Raw genomic sequence first — 898 nt, forward strand, 5'->3', positions numbered from 1 at the left:
GGGACTACAGGCGCCCGCCACCTCGCCCGGCTAGTTTTTTGTATTTATTAGTAGAGACGGGGTTTCACCGTGTTAGCCAGGATGGTCTCGATCTCCTGACCGCGTGATCCACCCGTCTCCGCCTCCCAAAGTGCTGGGATTACGGGCATGAGCCACCGCGCCCAGCCTACTTATTTTATTTGACCAAAAAAATTAAGTTTCCAAAATATCCTTAATTAGTAAGTAGAAAAATAAAATCCCTTAAAATTTCCAAGGATTAAAAAGTTCCCAACTTTGATGACTAATTTCTCTAAGTGAGCGCAATTCCTCTCAGTGCATTTAAACATCGCTTCCCTAAACACATCCACAGACACCTATGACTCTTAAAGGGAATCTATTGCTATGATACAAACACCAGCAGAAAGCTGAAGTGCCAGAACTGATGCCAAATGTATAAATGACTTTTGGATTAAACCAGTGTTGGCTTATATCTGACATAATTCTGTCTCTTAACCAAATAGAGTGGGAAGGGGTTCTAACTGGCCTCAAAATGGCATCCAAACTGCTCAGAAAGAATGAGGACATCTGTGAGTATTTATACTCATAAAAACATGGCAGTCCATTCTTAGATCAAGGAATCCCAGCTGCAAATGAATGAGGGTCCCTGAAATGATGTTGTCAACCCCTCTCAGCCACTGTCAGCACAGACACCCCTATAGTAGCACCCTGAATACTTATATATAACTGTAATTGATTACATTTAACTTTATATGATTTGTAGATCAATGATGACTGCATGTTTATGCAAAGTGTCTCTGTAAAGAAATGAGACTAATTTTCTTCTTGAATAATCTGTGAAGACAGAAGAGCAATCACATTGCAGCAAAAATCTATGGCAGCGTGTTTCAATGAGCAGCAG

The sequence above is a fragment of the Colobus angolensis genome, unplaced genomic scaffold (genome assembly GCF_000951035.1).
Source record: "Colobus angolensis palliatus isolate OR3802 unplaced genomic scaffold, Cang.pa_1.0 Scaffold263, whole genome shotgun sequence".
NCBI classification, from domain to species: domain Eukaryota; kingdom Metazoa; phylum Chordata; class Mammalia; order Primates; family Cercopithecidae; genus Colobus; species Colobus angolensis.